Source organism: Mus caroli, unplaced genomic scaffold (assembly GCF_978045245.1).
Source record: "Mus caroli unplaced genomic scaffold, Mus_caroli_1 scaffold_16, whole genome shotgun sequence".
Taxonomy (NCBI): Eukaryota; Metazoa; Chordata; class Mammalia; order Rodentia; family Muridae; genus Mus; species Mus caroli.
In genome coordinates this window covers 32325071-32344581 of record NW_028227271.1, presented here as the reverse complement: position 1 = coordinate 32344581, position 19511 = coordinate 32325071, and the positions used below count along the sequence as shown (strand labels likewise).

At 38.6% G+C, this 19511-nt stretch overlaps 1 protein-coding gene across 5 annotated transcripts in view; it reads right to left on the bottom strand.

Moving 5' to 3' along the window:
• The window catches only part of Fam135b (family with sequence similarity 135 member B), a 262597-nt gene that overhangs the window by 197702 nt on the left and 45384 nt on the right, over positions 1-19511 (bottom strand). The window contains exon 1 of one of the 5 annotated variants that reach the window (XM_021183959.3): positions 5566-5709. The exons of the other annotated variants lie outside the window; for them this stretch is intronic. The gene's annotated coding sequence lies outside the window, so the exon portion shown is untranslated. Of the gene's footprint in view, positions 1-5565; positions 5710-19511 lie in introns of those variants that run through there. 5 annotated transcript variants of the gene reach the window in all.

The following is a 19511-nucleotide window of genomic DNA, read 5'->3' as shown; positions in this document are numbered from 1 at the left end:
AGAGAAAGAAAGAAAGGAAGGAAGGAAGGAAGGAAGGAAGAAAGAAAGAAAGAAAGAAAGAAAGAAAGAAAGAAAGAAAGAAAGAAAGAAAGAAAGAGAGAGAGAGAGAAAGAAAGAAAGAAAGGAAGGAAGAAAGAAAGAGAGAGAAAGGAAGAAAAGAAAGAAAGAAAGAAAGAAAGAAAGAAAGAAAGAAAGGAAGGAAGGAAGGAAGGAAGGAAGGAAGGAAGGAAGGAAGAAAGAAAGAAAGAAAGAAAGAAAGAAAGAAAGAAAGAAAGAAAGAAAGAAAGAAAGAGAGAAAGAAAGAAAGGAAGGAAGAGAAAGGAAGAAAAGAGAAATCTTCTTTGGATCTCTGCTCCCTGACCCTGGCTGGCTCCTGCTCCCTAAGAACACAATATCTAGGATTATTCATATAAGGCTTCACATCAAACTCTGCTTCCTAGACAGTCTAAGGGCTCCAGAATACATGTCTAATACATCAGAATACTCCTCAATGGCAACTATCCAGTTCTTGCTCTCTCGGACTGGGCGGGCAGCCACTACAGTGTCTTTTGTTAGTCTGAAAGTATATAAATACATAATTTCTTTTAACAGCCTCTCATTTTCACCTGAGAATATAACAAAATTGAAGAAACAAAGCAGTTGCTCAGTTAACAAGTTTTGAGTCACATTAAGGGACATTTCTCTCTTTTCCTTTCTTTTTCTCTCTCTCTCTCACCTTTCCCACATTTACAATGTCATCTATTTCTCCTTTCCACCTTAGGGTCTCCCTGTCTCATGAACTGTCCCATGCTTCTAAGTATTTGTTTGTGTCCTTGATTTGAAGAACTTCCCACCATCTGGATAAATATCATGTTTATTTAGTGATATGACATGTTCTCTAGTAATAGAAAAAATTCTTCCCTATGACCCCTCCATGGTGAAAGCACCCATTTGCTCTGTCTGCTCTGAAGGACCTTACACATGTAAGAGCCCTTAACTGGTTTATTTTTCTTGAAAAGACTAAACACGCCTAGGACGGAGCCCACCCTGTGTTCATCCTTCTTCCAAAGAGCCGACTTAGTCTCCTTGACTGAATGAGTAAATCCAATAAAGGAAGAGCAATGACAAAATAATTTTCTGTGAACACAATGCTAACAATTTCTATCTAAATCTGACAGCCATTCACTTCGGTGTTGGAAGAGGAAGTGGTCAGAAGAAAATCACATGCTCATTCTACAGGGTCCCTGATGAGCCCTGAGTTTGATGTCACTGGTGCAGTCCATCAAGCCATCTGGCCAACCTCCTGAAGATTTCAGACAGCTTATGAGTGTGGCAAAGTAAGTCGCACAGAGCAAACCTGCGAAGACCAGCTAGCAATTGGATTCCACCTCTCTTACACCTGCCAAGCCCCCATTCTTAATGCTGACTCTACTTTCAAAAGCAAGAACATAGTGAACTCAGTGTTCTACAATTTTAGAAAAGTCTAGTGATCAATGACCTTAATAGAGTGAAGGATATCTGGGATATTTAATAATGCAAGGCACTGATTAAACTTGATGATGTACACACATACACAGGACACATATGTATACACACATACACACATATACACACATCAACATGTGCATACACACACTCACATACACACATGTGAGTGCACACACACACACATACACAAATATGAAAACCACATCACTATCTGAGATGTCTTAGTGATTTTCCAGCTACATAGTAAATAGAGAGAATATCTGATGCTCTTTCTAGGGTAAGTAATCTTTGACAAGCCTCTTGGCTGGAAGTTTTCTCATATGCAAAACTGAAACCACAGTAGGGCTTCCAGCCTCATGGGGAAGGTGGTGGTAACAATGGTAGAAAGTTAGTATGCAATGGAAATTTCTGAGTATGAGGTGATTGGTTTTTCCAGTGCACACTTTTTATTGCCCTACTCTCATTCATGGGATAAACAGGCACTTTATCTCCCATGTCACCAGGACATCTGGCATGCTAGAATTAAGACATTAAAAAAAACAAGAGGTGGTCCTTGATTTCAAACTTTAAAGTGAACTTTTGAATTGGATGAAAAATATTATAATGGCAAATCATTTAGTTTAGAGCTTCACAGTGTGCAGATGTGAGCACGAATGCCAATTTCAGCATCTCTCTAAACAACTAGTGCATGACCTTGACACGCTTGCCTGTTCGACTTTCACTCTTGTGGCTGTGATAAAATATCCTGGCCAAAGGCAACTGTGGGCAGAAAGACTTTATTTGGCTCACAACTCTAAGCCATTCTTCAAGAGAAGCCAAGGCAAAAATTCTAGCAGTTGCTCATGTCACTCATGTCACATCCCACAAGTATCAGCGAAGAGAAAAAAACATCCTTCTATACTTGCCTGCTTGAGACCTGTGCTTAGCTAGCTCTCTTCACTCCTATACAGTTCAGGGCTCAGCCTATAAAATGATGCTACCCATGTTCATGGTAGTTCTTCACACCTCAGTTATTACAATGATCACTGCAGATATGCTCACTGGCCATGTTCATCTAGCTAATTCCTTATTAAGGCTCTTCTTCACCAATGATTTTAGTTTGTGTCAAGCTGACAGTTAAAACTAATCACTGTGCTAACCTTAAAACAAGAAAAATTTTGATTAGATTAGAGCAATATTATGAAAGTTAGCCAAGAAGAGAGAAGGGGAATTTTATCTATCTATCTATCTATCTATCTATCTATCTATCTATCTATCTATCTATTTATTTACATTGAGGTACTCAGCTCTCCTGCAACACCCCCCGCAACTTGTCCTGTATGACACATTCTAATGAATGAAATCGCTTAATGGAATGGAATCTCTATGCAAACAATACTGTGTCTTCCTCCCTGGATCAAGTTTGGTCAACATGAAGGTCTCTAGACTCCCACCAGCACCAACTGTTGCCCTATCAAAGGATCTTCATGGTTTCATGGAGCTGGAAACAGAAACCACAGGATAAGGACTGAGAGACTAATGGCCAATACTCCATGAGAAAATGTGAGATGGAGCAGCACGTGTTTCTGGGATGGAAGAACTTTTCTCTAACATATACAAGGCACTGGGCTCCATCTTTATTAGTCATTGCAAAAACAGTGAAGGAATTTAAGTGTTCTTCTAAAGCTATAGATGGTCAGGGACGGGACTCACACTCTCATTCTTTATTCTCATCTTTACTATAAACTCTCTCTCTCTCACACACACACACACACAAAAAAAATAGAAGAAACTGGATTTTGCTATTTTTATCCCGGTTGGGTAGTTAGAATGGAAGTGAGGTTTCCCTACAAGTAAGGAGCTACATTTTTCTAATTCTGGATTACTGAACTCTGTCACCATGAGCAAAGGAAACTGCCTCAATACCCAGTGTACTACAGGTGTTCAATGAGTAAACTCGCCCTCTCTGATGTAGAACTGATGCTGGCTGTCACAAAGTGCTCCTTTAGATCCAAATTTAGCTGCTGCTAGTGACAATGATGAAAGATTTAATTATGGAAACTTTGCCAAAGAGGGAACTTTGCAGGGCAGCTCTCTCAATTTAGAGTTTGGTAGCTGAGACTCTGGGAGTGAAATGACAGCCCTGAATACAGAACCTTATGTCATAGCCTATGTAAATCCTACTGGATACACAGCATCCTTCCTCTGCCTCCCAGTCATCCTCCTTAAAAGAACCATGCATTGGGTGTTTTTTTGTACCTTAAGTGATGAAAGTGGTTGAAGACAGAGGGACATGAGATAGTTGATTAGCATGGAGTACCTTTCCAGGGGCTATGGCTCCCAGGGTTATATTTGAATCTCTCTCTTGTCTTTTTTTGTTGTTGTTGTTGTCTGTCTTTATATGTTTCATACATAAGTCTTGTTTCATATATAAGTGAAGGTAGTGGAAATAATAACTTCATTTGCTCTGATCATAAGTCTTTTAGTAGATTCCTCTTCTGAAATATGGCTGCCTGAATCTTTATCTCTCATCAGACAATTCCACTGACTTCCCCATGTTTAGAAACTGCAGTCCAGTTCCCAAGTATGACATTCAAGGTCCCTCCATCTGGCTTCACTGAACATCCCATGCTTCTCTCCTTTCTCCTGAGCCACCTGTGTCTGAGCTTCAACCTTTTGCCCAGGCTGCAATACTTCCATTTCCTCACTCTTCAAGTTCATCTTAGCTTGTAAGATGCAGAATAACCATAACATAGCCCTTCTTCACCCCTTATAATTCTGGAGTAAAGAACTAAAAAGCATAGAGTAGAAAAGAAGAAAGGTGAGAACCTTTGAACTTAGGTCAAACAGACATGATGCTTGAGAGCTGCATGATCCTGGGCAAGTTCCTCAGGAGCCCTGAATGTTTAATTTTCAAATTAAGACATTCAAGCAGTTATCTTCTAAGGATAAATGACTACATAGTACACAATACCTGTAATATGATTTGACCATGGCTTCCATGCCTGCTACTATAACAGTATGCATGGTTATATTTGAATCTATTTTTGTTTTGTTTTGTTTTTTGTCTGTCTTTTCCCTTTCTCCTCACAAAGTAAGCTGTATGTTTCATACATAAGTCTTGTTTGCTTACACATTCATAAATTATTAAATACCAGTTTATGGCAGATATTGCCTTAGGCACTGGAGATAGTGAACTGCCAAACTCAATTTCTCCTCTCAGCAATCACACTTCATATCTGCAGATATGTAGGCATCCTTATCTTCAATTCTATTGCCAATTCTTCCTCATTTGTCTACACAAAATGGTTATTTTTATAAGATCTACCTTTAGGAAATAATTTCTTATATTTGAGTATTAGACTAAACAATTTCTATGTACTGTTTAGAAATATTTATGATTTCTATATTGGAAAATCATGACTCTGTTAGATTAAATAATGTGTGCAGATTCTCAGATAAGAATCAAGGTATCAAGATTCATATTTAAGTTTGTGGACCTCAAAATTCTCCCCTTGACTTCAGTGCTTTGACTTATTGGATACTTAGTGGCCAAATAAATAAGTAATGAGAAGGAAAATGTGAAATATGGTAAGGGATTTTTAGCATTCCATTTCAAAAGCACTTTCTAATTGGACCCTCAACTAACCTGTAAGGCTTGTATCACAGTGAACCACTTACTCAGGTTGTTTTCATAGTAAATGTATAGTGCATAGATACAATAAAACCCCTTCAGTGTTCAGATATCATCTTCTACTTCACTGACTTGTCTCATAAAATTCTGGTTGTCATAAAGCATCCCAAACTCATATTGGGCCAATAATAGTGTAATTATTATTATTTTACTAATTTCAAAACTCTACCCTTCAAGGACTGACATAGAAATCATGAGCTAGCACAGAATAGCGGCTCTAGTAGAATCCAACAGCATGCCACAGAATTTTACCCATGTATACTAGTTTGTTCCTTATGATAGCCTTAAAGGTGGATGATGTTTCTCTAGCAAGAAAGTACTCACATGACAAAGAATCTGAATAAGATTCAAACAGGATCAATGTGAGGCAGGACTTGATCCCAACACACTTACTTTTCGTACTGTATTCAGTCATGAGCACTTACTTGAAAACATTAATGACCACTGACAAGGTTAGCATCCGAGGTGGGTGTCTCATCAGTTAAGAAGTGGATAGGGAGCAGACAGGGGTAGAACATCTTCATGTATCCATAAAGACATGCAGAGAAAATACAGATCTAGTTCTTGCTGGTATGTTCTCCAGAGAGGCCTTAATAGAATGTCCATTGTTCACAATACTCTCACTCATTGGCTGCATCAGACATTCTGTTGGGAATTGTTTGTGCACAATAAAGATTGAAGTGTCAGATCAGTGTAAGCCAACCTCCAAGGTAGAGAGGAAATAGATAGAACACAGACAGCCCTATCTCCCAGGGCTCCATCCTATTCTTCCTCTGAAACTGAGTTCTAACAGCTGCTTTTCATGAGAACTGGAGAGTATTAGAAGATGAACATGATAAGAGAAACATTGAAACCTCAGGTCATATACCAAGTTATGGTGCCAAATCAGTATTACTTGTCATCCAGTAAATGCAAATTAAAATCATAACATGTGATGTCACAATGACTGGAATTCTAAGAGAAGATGCAGACAACACCAAGTGAGAGTATTGGATAAAAATATACAGTAGCATTTATGCATTTCCTTCTAAGTTGAAGTGGCCACTTTAGAAAAGTACCACAGCTGAGTCCTTTGTACACATATGGACTGGGTGCCACCATCATTCCTTGCAGTGCTCCACTGATAAAAGATCTCATCAAAAGGTATAAATGAATTGTGGTATATCCGAGCTTTGGATACATATGGCAGAATATGAAGCACTACTCTGGGCTCTCTCTATCTAGCAATAAGCACAATTTGAAAAATTATGTTTAGGTAAAATTAAAAGTCAGCCATGAAAGAATATATAATTTCTGATCACATTTGCATAAATCTATTCAGAACCAAGTAAAAGTAATCTATGCTCTTGGGTATCAACAAAGTAACTGTTAATGTGTGAAAATGACTGGCAAGGAGCATGGTCCATTTCTGGGATGTGGACGGTTTTCTGCAGCTGGATCTGGGGACTGGTTAAACTAGTTTTTGTGTTTGGGAAACAATTCTCAAGATCACATACATGCATACAAATTTTGGTTTTGTTTGTTTGTTTCATTTTGAGACAAGATATCACTCTGTAGCCCAGGATAGCCTGGAACTTGTTATTTAGCTCAGACTTGCTTCAAATTTGTGTTGGTCTTCCTTTCTCAACCTCCTAAGTGCTGGAATTACAGGTATGAGACATCATATGCAGATCATGAATATGAATTTTATTATAATTATTATAATAAAACATTAGTTCCATAGTACTAATGATGTGTTGGCTGATGTATGTCCTTCAGTTTGATTTTTACAAAATTACTATCTTGAAACGAATGGTATTTGAATGATGACATTTAAAATCCATTAATATAAGATCTGGAACTCTAAACCAATAGAGGGAAAATACTTCATGTACTTTCTGAATGGGACGCCGTTACTCAGAAAACAGGGTCAATTGTTAACTAAAAGATTTCACAAAACTAAAAGGCCTCTTTGTAGCAAAGGAAAGGGAATCAAGAGAGGAGACCGCCTACAAAATGGGAGAGAAACTTTCTAGCTACATATCTGACAGAGGATAAATAGCTAGCATACACAAATCACTCAAGAACTACACAACAAAACAAACAAATAACACAGTCAGTACATGGGCTAATGGGATGAGTAGATAGTTCCTAACTGATGACACACAAGTGTCCAATAAGCACGAAAGCCTTCAACCTCAGGAGACATTAGAAGCATGCAAGTCAAAACCACATTGAGTTTCCATTTCATTCCTGTCAGAATGACAGTCATTAAGGACACAAACAAACAAATACTGTTAAGAACATTGACAAAGAGACACTTTCTATACTGCTGGTGGAAACTAGTCCAGTCATTATGGATGTCAGTACAAAGTATCCTCAAAATGGCAATTTAAAACAAAGAAACAAAACAAAAACAAACAAACAAAAAACCTGCCTTATGACCTAGATAAACTACCCTGGGATATTTACCTAAAAGACTCTAAGTCAAAACATCACAGAGATGCTTTTATGTCATAGTTTATGCCAATACTAGTCATGATCAATAAGTTATAGAACTCAACCTAGGGATCTGCCAAAAGTGTAATGAGTACTGGAAAGGTGGTATATACACATAGCAGAATAGTCATTAGTCCTAAAGAAGATGCAATTACATCATTTGAAGGAAATACATGCAATTGAACATGATCATATTATGTGAATATTATATATTATTAAGTTAATATTATGTCTCAAAAAGGAGTCTGATTTTCTCTCATTTTAGGATTCTAGCCTTTAGAGCTTCATCAAAGCATATGTGTATACAAGATGCAAACATAAAAACAAAATTTTCTAGGTGTTCAAAGGGAATAATGGGGTGGGACAGGATGGGCAAAGGTCAGTGAGAAGTGAAGATACATACTCTATTTTGAGTACTCATTATACACTTGCATGTAACTCAGTATAATATAATTTAAAATCTAATAAATAATTAATCCTGTATTTGTGAAGTGAGAAATATGAGGTTCATTTTGGCAAAACAGTTATGGAAATAACGGTGAAAAACTTAATCTTCAACATGTTGATGAATGAGTGAACGAGGGTGAGTTTGTGAATGAGTGAGAGTGAGTTTTGTAAATGAGTTAGTGAGTGTGTGACAGTAAGTTAGTAAATGAGTAGTGAGTGAGTGTAAGTTAATGAACTTAATAAGTAAATAAGTCAGATCAATGTTTTTACTTTAACACATCATCAATCTACTGTCCATTAAATAGCATGGCAAGAGCCACTAAATCTAGACTTGTATATACATATCCTCTAACACATTTAGATCTAAAAATCATCGTATCAAAATAGATATTGCATTGTGCTCTGATAATTTCCTACATTTCCACTGATACTGTATTCATAAGGTCCATTTTCTCCCTACCAGAAGCAGCACAATTCACCTGAAACACTCAGTACTTTTCTAAGTCTCTTAACCCAGAGACTCACATGCTTAATATTCTCTCCCTAAAGATCTGTCCAAAACACCTATTTTTCTCAAAGCCTGTAACACATGCAACCTTCTTAGAATTCTCTTAGATTCCTTTATGTTTTGTCAGCTTCTCCTGGAGCTTTAACAGCACCACCATAAGACCTTTCCATCAAGTAGGTGTCAATCATGTGCAATGCTGTGAGATAAATGTTTTATGAAAGCTTGAGATCCCATAATTTCTAAAACAGTGTGGATGTGCTCTTGATTTTGTAATATCCAAGTAAGGAAACATATGAGCAAGAGCCATGAGAGTTTCACAGTAATACCTTATTCTCAAATAGATCAAGAAAGAAAGAAAGAAAGAAAGAAAGAAAGAAAGAAAGAAAGAAAGAAAGAAAGAAAAGAAAAGAAAACAATTGACTATTAATTAAGTCCACCTACACATTTGGGAATTGGATGGCTTGGGGTCAAACCAGGTATTCAAAATCATGGACTTACAGTAGGGTACATGGCTGATATAGTGTATATTTACACTGGGGTATAGGGAACCAAGACAGAGAGGTGTATGTCAATAACTGGGTAGATCCTGTGTATGCTATATAGGAATCATAAAAGAGGCATGTAACTCAGGATGACATCTGCAGTTGCTATCTAATGTACCCAGAGACATCGAGCAATGTATTCAAAGACATATCAGAGAGTGACAGGAACTACACTGTTCTTAAACGCAAGCCCTTCATGCTTTTACACCAGGCTCTTTATACTAAAAAACTTAAAGGTCCAGATGCCTGAACTTGAGCAGGGAATATGACAAATCTACAACCAATGTCCAATGAAAGCATCCTTTCCTTCTAAGTTACTACCTTTAAGCTTGGTTTTTTTTTTTCTTTGCTATTTTGAATGCAGTTTTCCATTCATCTCTCAAAACCCAATTCAAATATTGTCTTTTCTGGGAAGATTTCCTAAACCTTATATCCACTGTTTCATTCAACCAACTAAGGACCTACTATGATGCAGGAGGCAGATAGAAAGGTTCCAGAACTCAGTGGTGAATAAAAAGTCATGCTCTTTGCTCTTCTAAAGATTACATTGTGGAGAAACACATGCAACACTTGCAAATGCAATCTCCAGCTGCGGTAAATGCTACAAATGCAGAGTACTTGGGCTTTCAAAAGGATATCATGGCATTAGAACTAGTTATCGAGGTCAGGAGAGGCTGCCTAGTGCTCAGGCAGTGCTAATTAGCCTGGCACTGCCTGTGCTCTGAGCTAGAATTTATTGCATTGTATGTAGTTTATATTCCTCAAGTCATGTGTGACCCAAGGACAGGACCATGCTTTATCAACACCTTGATCTCGTGCCCTAGAAACTGCCAAGGTGGCATATTATAGGAGGCTGCTGGATCTCCCTTAAAGTGGCTTTTATTAGCATCACATTTATTTCTGCCATTCTTGTAGACTAGATGTAGTACACCATAACTACTAGAAAAAAAAAAGTAAAGATGTCTACACAAAAGCAAGACGCAAATGACAACCTGTGTTCTTGCTATACCCTGGTACTTCAAGGTCAAAAACAACCATTTGCTGATGACAAAAGAAATAAGTAAGCTGAAGACCCCATGCACGGCAAAGCTACTTTGCTCACAGCCTCTCTCTGGTTCTTTGATGGCAATTACACAAGCCGGTGGCTTATGCTAATGAGTGCCTGCAAATCCAATTTGATGCTTATGTTTTGTATTAAGCCTGGTTAAAACAGCAGCTTACAAATAAGAGTAGAGATGAGGGTGTTACTAGCCAGTGCAGAGTAGAGATCAAATAAGCTGTCTTGCCAAAGGAAATCCATCCTTAGGAGTTTTTGTCTTAGAGCCCCCCCCCTCTCTCTCTCTCTCTCTCTCTCTCTCTCTCTCTCTCTCTCTCTGTGTGTGTGTGTGTGTGTATGTTTGTGTGTGTGTTTGAAGGACTGTTGTTTGTGTTTATGCCATCTGCTGCTCCAGTCCTCCTTCAGAAACCCTGCCAAACTACCACAGTAGAGAAGAAACTGAGACAAACCCCAAGCCTGAGAAGATAAGTTCCAGGTGATACAGGAAGATAGAAACAAAATTGAAATTCTAGTTCCCAGCATCTTGATCTGTGGTGGTAATGTGTGTGTGTGTGTGTGTGTGTGTGTGTGTGTGTGTGTGTGTGTGGGTGGTTGGGAGTGGGAGGGGTACAAGACTCCTTGAAAAATCCTCAGTGATTTTGATAGGACAAAGGAATCATGAGTTTCAAGCCAAGGTGGAATCCTCAGCATTCGAAGGTCCCCTCGGGTTAGCGTGGATTCAGTGTGGATTAGTTGGTGTGGATTGCCATCCTAGCACGGCCCTTGATGCCTTCACTCACTTCACTCACTTCATACCACTCTAGGTAGCTGGCTCAGCAGTGAGCTGATGCTCTTTAGCTGCTTGACAGCCACCTTCCTGAACTCTGGCTACAGTTTCATCTGATAACATATGTCCCTACTTACTGATCATTTACTGTGAGCTACACCCAGTAGGGTCCTTGGTTTATAATTCTTCCAGAAGAAGATGGTATGGCTACTTAAGATATTTAGTATGCAGCCCGCATATCAAATAATGCATGCATTTACCCTGAAACTGGGTGGCTGAAAGTAAGAATTGATTGATTCTTCACACATTTGTGAAATATAGGGATTTCACTATATGAAATTCTCAAAGAATTAATAAAGCTATTGCTATCTAAACAAACAAACAAACAAACAAAAACCAAAATGATTAAGAACTCATATGCCAACTCAAGGTCAGCTTTAGAATGTGAGTGAATGAATAGAATGAATAAAATTCCATCAACACCCCCCCCCATCTCTCTCTGAAGTCAGAGTTCCTGATCTCACTGGCCTCCAGGAGAACAAAACCCAGGAGGAAGAACAGATGCTATGCTCTTTTAAAACTCTGCCTTGAAAAGTAAACAGCACCCTTCTGGCCAAGCTCTGCTCTTCAAGCCATGTGATAGAACTGGCTCAACTTCTAGGAAGTGGAGAAAGGCTCTGCCCCTCAGGGGGAGATCACACCACTCTATGGTGTCCCACTATGTGGAACAACACTGCAAATATTGTTTCAGACATCTTTAAAAATAACAGCTACTAGATTGCATTAGTAAGGACTGGGTTTTCATAACTCTGACATGTCTGTGTTGTTATCAACCATGTGTCCATAGACAGAATGATTTATTTCTCTGAGCCTCATTGTTTCTCCTAAAGAGGATCTAATAGCAGCTACCTCACAGAACCCATTATGGGACAACTTGCCCTACACTGAAAGATGCCCTACAAAGCTGCTGTTATTATAGTGTTCTTGCAATATGTTATCCAAATCTGGATAGCACTGAAAGTGGAGGAATAGAAGACACTGTGTGGTGTCATTTAATGATGAGAACGGGGTTACATAGGGATTTGTGTTCACCTTCTGATGATACTTATCTTAGACCTTGAAAAACTAAACAGAAACTCAGAGGTTCACTCAGTTACTCAGGCACCTAACTAGGTAAAACAGACACCACCTTGGGGCTGCCAGGTTGGTGTCCTGATTCTTTCTAGTCTAAGAGGTCTTCCAAATACATACCTTTCCTGAACATGAAACCTTTCTTTCCCAGCCTGTCTTTGTACATTTCTAACTCTGCTAAGTATATTTTTGTAATTGGATTAGGATTTGAACTAGTTCAAAGAGAGGAGAGGTCATACTCACATTTACCATGGCATTATCAAGCAAAGTGTATACACAGTACAATACTGCATGCAGTGTGCAGAGTGCATACACCCACTGAACTCATCATGGTAGCAGAGTTACAGGTCTTCAATTTATTCAGGATGATGATTTCCTAGAAAACCTTGATATTCCCTGCAATAATTAAGCTATCCAACAGAAGTATACATGACAAAGAGTGACATTGTATTATGGATCTATGAAGTAATTGGTTCTTAGAAGATTCTGATGGGCAAAGGATGGCATCATCAGAGGGAAAAGTGAAACATGAAGCAGGATGATGGTGGCCATGGATTGTAACAAAAGATGAATGATAAACACATAGAGTTCATAGCAGGTGCCAACAAAATTATGTCTGACTTTCCAACAATAAAAAGCAACCTAAGAGCAATTATCAATGGCAATTTCATCTCGTGGCATGTGTACTGTATGTTTGTGTATATAATCCTCATAAAATATAATGAAATAATTGCAAATTATTTTGTTGGTGAGCGAATTTACGTTGTGATAGACTGAGTAAAGGTGGTGAGAAGATGACAATTCCAGGTCTCACCCTCTATCTCCTTGATACTTGAATTGATAACTGTATTGGAGCCTTACAGTGGATCTCTGACCAATAAATAAATCCATTCCATGGAGAAAAGGAAGAATGGGTTTCTTGTAAATGAAGGTGGAGATACCAATGAGAAGCTGCTCTGCTGGTTCTGCAAAAGTACCAGATGTCAGTATAGATAAGAACTAAGTGGAGAAGAGAGATGCTGCAGCTGTTGTAGATGTACCCATCTTTGGGAAGTATGCTATGGGGAAATCACAATCTTTTCTGCTTGTACCACTGTTGCTAAATCAAGAAAGCACCATACTTGTCCTGGAGATGACAGCCCTGACTCTGGGTACACATTCTAAGCTTAGGCAAGCTGTAGTCACAAGGGTAGAATATTATTAGTTTCGCTGTGTTTCAGCTCCAGATTTCTCCGTGAATCATGTGTGCATGAATCACAGTCACTGCTCCTCATATTTTAGAAGCAGATGTATAATTTTTCTTATCCAAGAAAAAAAAATCAATTGCTGCCTAAATATGACTCTACTGTTGTCTCTGAATCTTTTTGATTTATTCAATTCCGAACCTTCCTTTTGGGGAAGAGTGAGAATAATTAGCAAAGTTTTAAAAAGAAGAAGGTGACTTTATTCTGTATTCCATACAGGATTCTACTTTATGCTTTAAAGGCAAGGTAGATGTAAGTATTCCCATTTTGTAAAACAGGAATCTGAGACTCATGTGAACAATTTATTGATGCAGAGTGTCACAGCTAGTGGTCAGATGGAGCTAGGATTCCGCTTAATTGTGCTACACACTAAATCTTTGGTTGTCATCAGCCCTGCTTGGTTTTCTTGCTTCCAGTGTAAGAGATGACAGCAGACAGACCAACACCAAATGAGTAATTTAAAAAAAAAAATCTCATTTACAGATGGCTTTCTACTCTCTCCACTAGTTGGTGTTTGTTCTCTACCAACATTTTAGGACCCATGTTTTAATTGTTCTGGTCCTTTTGAATCTTTGTGAGAAATTGATAAATATCAAGCTGGTTGCTCTGAAGGATATGGTCCAGGGACAGGGACCAGTGATAGTGTTGTTCAAAACAAGTCAGACATGGGCAGAGAAAAACCACCTTTCTGGCACCAGTCACGAACATCTTATGGGTATATCTACTCTGCCCCTTTAGTAAGAGGTCACTTTCAATCTTCCCAGTGCAACCAAACCTACATACCACCTTCTACTCTGGACAACCCACCATATGTCTTGTCTCTGAAACCCCTAAGCATGGAAGAATTCTAGAGTATTTTCTTCATCTTGCTGACAAGGAAACCAAAGCTTTGAAATTTGCACTGTCCACGGATGTACTGCTGAGTCCCCCTTTATTCCTACTGTATTACAGGAATAATTTCATTATGCTAAACCATACTTCTTATCAATAACATAATAACATTTCTTTCAATATTTTTAAGTGCAGCAATAATATCTATAAATACTCTATTGTAGAGGTTTTAAAACTCTCTATATATTTTCAATGATATCATCATGGGGGCTCAAAATATTTTAAAAACTTATGTCACAAATAAGCTTTTCAAATGCTGCAGCCATGGTGGAGCACACTTTTAATCCCAATACTTAAAAGGCAGAGGTGTGGTCTCTCTTCCCCCACCTGCTTGAACCTGCTTGCTCAAGGGTGGAGTTTCCTGCTCATTCGTTCTGCCACGCCCACTGCTAGACCCTGTCAGCTTTGCTGCTTGGAGGCACACACGTGTTCGTCCTGCTACTGGACCCCGAGTTATTTGGTGGGAAATTGGGTTCCCTCCCCCTTTCTTTATAACTGAATGTTGAAATTAGTAAAGGGGGGCCTTGAACATGGAATCGTCTTGGGCCGCAACACAGAGGCAGGCAATCTTAGTGCGTTCCAGACCAGCATGGTCTGCAGAGCAAGTTCTAGGACAGAGAAATGTTGTCTGTAAAATTTAAATAAAAAAACTTTTAAAAAACAGCAAATATACAAATAGACTTCTGTCCTGATCTTCATATGATGTCCCTAAAGTATAGGTATTAGTTTTTTAATCACATGTTCATTTTGCTTAAAAAAAACTGTGGCGATTTCAAATCTGATTGCTCGATAGAACTGAATAAATAGTCTGAGACATCTGAGCTAAACATTAGCCATCTCGATTCAGCATGCACTTAGAAACTAGCTTGCTCTGCTCTCCCTGCAGATCAGGGATACTCCAGCTTTCTACAAGCTTGCATTCCCTTTCCCCCTCTATGATGGCCTGTCTGCCCTGTTGTGCTGAGGGTTCACATACTTTACAATAGGGTCATGATAGGCATAGTTTCTTCCCCTTCATGAAAAGTGGCATTCAGGGAGCACAACAAACAATTTTTATCTTTTGTGGCAGAGGGCAAACATAGAAATAAGCAACATGCCTGGTAAAGCAGTAATAAGAGAACCTGAACATAGAAAAGGAGGCAATAATTAAGAAAATCTTAGTAGCACCAAGGCTCATAAATGAGTTCAAAGATCATACTTTCATGCCCATAAATCCCATCTCACTGGAAAATACTACCAAAATACTTGAATATAAAGTGTGCTACAACAAGAGAGTGTATAAGTGCCCAATTCTGTAAGAATATTTGTAAAATTGTATTCATTCTAGACACACAGCTTCAGTCTACATGCCTGCTTACTTTGCCAGTGGACAGTCACTATGCTCAAGGCACAGCCTCCTGAATGATGCAATGATAGCCAACATCCTGCAGACCTCAACATCAACTCTCTGTACTTTAGAGGAATCCGGGCAGCATAAAGAATTCTGTGAACACAACACAAATCACAACATCAAAGTAATATCCCTGCTTGGGCTTAAATCTGAGTGAACCTGTCTGTAACAAAAGTTACAGACACCCAATACTGGCATTTTTTAAATTATTATTACTGCTTTTGAATGCTGGACGTCTGATCATTTGGAAAAATCACAATTGTGCCAAAATGCAAATTTGCCTATGGCATGCTCACTTTGAATAGGACTACACTTGACTTAGCCAAAGGACCAGGATATGATGTAAAACCTATATATAGCAGTCCAGTAAAGGACACATCAGGTGCAGTCTAATGTGACCATCAAATCTGAGAAGTGCATGGATGACAAGCATTGTGAGAATGAAAGGACAAACCATTTGGGTTTAATGAATTGATGGCATTTTTATGGGCTATACAACCTTACACAGATTCTTTAACCTTCCCGAGTCTTCATTTCAAGGTCTGTGAAAAGAACATGAGGATTTACCTCAGAGGGTTACTATGAGAATACGATTTGTTAATGTCTTTACTGTAGTGACAGTCACATTATATCCTTAGAGAGCAAAATTTCCTTCCCTTGCTAATTGGATCTCTGAGCACTGCATGAATATTGATAAGCAGGATGACATATGGAGAAAAAGTCCAAATGCCTTGGCTTGCTTGGCCAGCCACCACCTCCACTCCATGTTCTGACTTACACCAGCAGTCTGGCTTTATCTCCTCTTCCTGCCATTGTATAACTCCAATTCTAAATCCTTGAGTTGGCAATGCACTTCTATTTCTGGTGGGGATATGTTATATTGTCCTGGAGTATAGAAATAGAGAAAGAACTTGCAATGTAGTTGGTAGAGAATAACAGGGACAGTTAGCTCACAAACCTAGACAATCATCCCAGCTCCAGCACTTGCTAGAGCCACGAAGGTGGAAAGCTACTTAATTTCCTTAAACCTTGGGCTCCTGGGCTGTCAAGTGTAGATAAAACCTATACTCTTGTAGCATAAAACCTGAATTGCACTTGCTCTTATTAGCAAACAATGTGCTGTTTCAAGTAGGGTGCCAACCACAACACAGGACTGCCTGCAACTATTGAGTGTATAGTAGCACAAGTAAGTCTATGAATACCTCCACTTATGAACCACAGAATTATTATCATTATTATTCTGAAGAGCAATAAGATTTAACAATTTGTTTGCTTGGTAATGCTGAATTCACTGGTTCTTAAAATGTCTCTGATTAGTCAAAGGTCTTATTTGTACTTAAAGTTGCTCACATGAAGAAACATCCCCAAAGTATAAAAGCAGTCACCTTCTGTGTCTAGGAAACCTGTTCATTTTAATTAACCTAAAAGGTTTCTAGCAATTCATGTTGATAAAGCACTTTGACACCCTAAGAATAAGAGGCAATTTGAATATGAAGTTTTATTACAACAGCATTTTTACAGTTACTCCTCAAGGAGCTCTTGAGCAATGCAGAGTCTCTGGAGTTTCTTGCCTCTCATCAGGAGGCTGCCCTGTGCTGCCCACTTAAGGATGAGGTGCCACTTCTTAAAAAAAAAAAAAAAAAAAAAAAAAAAAGAAGGCAGAGTTAGACATGTTAATAAAACGGTTACGATTCTTTCCAGCTTCTGGCTATTATAAATATGGCTGCTATGAACATAGTGGAGCATGTGTCCTTCTTACCGGTTGGGACATCTTCTGGATATATGCCCAGGAGAGGTATTGCGGGATCCTCCGGTAGTACTATGTCCAATTTTCTGAGGAACCGCCAGACTGATTTCCAGAGTGAATATGAACTAACCAGTACCCTGGAGCTCTTGTCTCTAGCTGCATATGTATCAAAAGATGGCTTAGTCGGCCATCACTGCAAAGAGAGGCCCATTGGACTTGCAAACTTTATATGCCCCAGTACAGGGGAACCCCAGGGCCAAAAAGGGGGAGTGGGTGGGTAGGGGATTGGGGGGGTGGGTATGGGGGACTTTTGGGATAGCATTGAAAATATAAATGAGGAAAATACCTAATAAAAAATAAATTAAAAAAAAACGGTTACAATTAAGTGGAGATAGAATTTTTGCCCTTTAAATATCAGCTAAATGATGGCTTCCTCTAAATCTACCAATCATATTTGGGTACATTTCAAAGAGCTATCAGGAAAAAAACAGAAAGGGATAATAAAGTAGTTTAAAAAATATTTTCTGAACCATTGCCAGGAGAAAGGATACTACAACATAAATTGAACTCTGTTCTTAGTACCACAAGAACAAACAGGGATCTAGGGTCTAGGAGCAGAATCAGAAAGAAGAGATCTATTTACTGAGAATAACTATCAGGGATAGGGTTTGCCAGATAAACAGACCTAGCAGACTTCTTGCTGAATGTTGGTTATGGAGAACAGAAATAACTAAGAGAAGACAGAAGATGAAAAGCCAGATTTCAAGGTTGAGGCTTTCAGATCATCTCCTGCTTGAGTCCTTTGGGTCCAGTGTCTGGGAGCATTAGGTCTTCAGCAATAGGGACTAGCCTTCCACCTTTCATGGGTAAGCAATAGACTATAAAGTCTGAGGTGTCCTTCAAATTCAAAATGGGGCCTATCATGCCTGGAGTTGGGGCTTTGTTAGATATTCTATGACTGTTAGGGAGAACATGGGCAGTCAAATTGTGAAAATATATGTATTCAAAACAAAAAAGAGGCCACAAATTTGAGAGAGCAAGGGGAGCTATGTGGGGTGGTTAAAAAGAGGAAAGGAGAAAAAACATTATATAATTATATTTTAATTTTGAAAAACTAAAAATTTAGAATAAATAAATTATATGCAGGGTGCTACCAGAACTTGGAGCATTTTAATAAAACTATATTTTATAAAGGACAGTACTCATGGGCCAGGAGAAAATTCCAAAATTGACTCTAGCTAAGCCAATAAAAGAAATTTGGTAGCTCCACAAAAACACAAAATAAATGTGTATATAATTTATACACAAAGTGGAGTCCTACTGCGCTGAAACGTGTCTGTCTTTGCTACCATAATGTGCTTCACAGCTCCCCCTCACTCTCATCATTACACCAACCCCTCCATCAACACTAGTCCTCTTGCTTCCTACACTAAAAATAAACCAAGCATTGGAGAAAGACCACAAGACTTAAGTAGCTAAATATTTCATTCATAAATCCTCCTCGGTTCAAGTCTTTATCTACACAGAATTTCCTATTAATCTGTACCTCACGGTCTAAGTATCCATTTTATTGGCCATAAATCAGACCTCAGAGGGGGTCAGCTTTTAATATTAGCATCTTCACAATTGGTTGTCATTAGTAAAGAATAATTTTTTTCTAAACCATACCACAATTGCTTCATGTATTTATGACTGTATTCTTGATTATAGACTAACATTTTTACAGATCACAAATTGGAGAATTTACCCTTATTGGGCTCTAGCATCGTTCTATTGAAATTAACTTCCAGTGTGACTGGGTAAGCTCCTACCAGGTTCACGTTCCAGTGCAAACAGTAAATGACTCAAAACACTCCTTTGAAGGCGAAGCAATATAGCTGATAGCAGACAGGTTCTCAAGAAAAACGGACTTTTTCAGATTCAGAAAAGTAATAGAATAAGTTACTGTTTGTGTGGGTTTATCACAAGGCCAGGGACAATTGGTAGAAAAGATAAAAATCTCAAACACCAGCGGGAGGAATTCAGGATGATTTCCAAATGAAGGAGAAATGCAACAAAGACTCCAAAAAGAGAGGACATGTTCTTTGTACAAATTCTGGACACATCTCTTGAATCCAGACCACATGTATGAGGGCAAATTTCAATTACACAGCCTAAAGATGAAAGATCA